Below are 581 nucleotides of genomic sequence, written 5' to 3' on the forward strand. Positions count from 1 at the left end.
AATCAAGAAAACCAGACAACTGGTAAGGGGATGGTCTCCTCGGCCTGACCAGGTGCAGAGTTTCGAGTGCGAGCCGCGTGCTGGATTCCTCGCAGTTCGCGTCTTCTGTGGGGACTCTCCATCTGTGAAGGTTACCAGCACGCATTGGTTTTACTCATGTGTAGGTCAAAGCGTATAGTAGGCGTGCTGCAGAGCTCCGTGAAGAAGTTCGAAAACTTGAGTGTAGCGACGCGAGCGACGCTGAGTCCAAAAATAATGATTCGACACCACAATCCCTGTACGTCAAAGAAGTTACCTCGATGTTGTATTCTCTCAACATGGGAATTGACTATCAAATGTCAGCTGTGGGGTTCGAACCCACGCGGATTTCTCCACCAGAACTTGAGTCTGGCGCCTTAGACCACTCGGCCAAACTGACGTTGAGTACTTGTGAATATATTATAGTCCGTGACGTGCTTACTTACAACTATCTGTGTTTTAGGCCATCAGGCAGGAGTTCACCTCCACCACCCATGGAGATGATCTCTAACATGCTCAGCTCTGATGATTTTACGAGTCAGTCCAGAGCAGACAGTGATTTC

The 581-nt window shown here is 49.1% G+C and overlaps 1 non-coding gene across 1 annotated transcript; it reads right to left on the reverse strand.

Annotated features, from left to right (window-relative positions):
* Window positions 1-336: 336 nt before the first annotated feature.
* Window positions 337-418, reverse strand: Pmar_PMAR026941. The gene has a single exon. It is a non-coding gene; the product is annotated as a tRNA-Leu (tRNA).
* Between the last annotated feature and the right edge of the window lie 163 nt (window positions 419-581).

Source organism: Perkinsus marinus (assembly GCF_000006405.1).
Source record: "Perkinsus marinus ATCC 50983 genomic scaffold scf_1104296939016, whole genome shotgun sequence".
Classification (NCBI taxonomy): Eukaryota; Perkinsozoa; order Perkinsida; family Perkinsidae; genus Perkinsus; species Perkinsus marinus.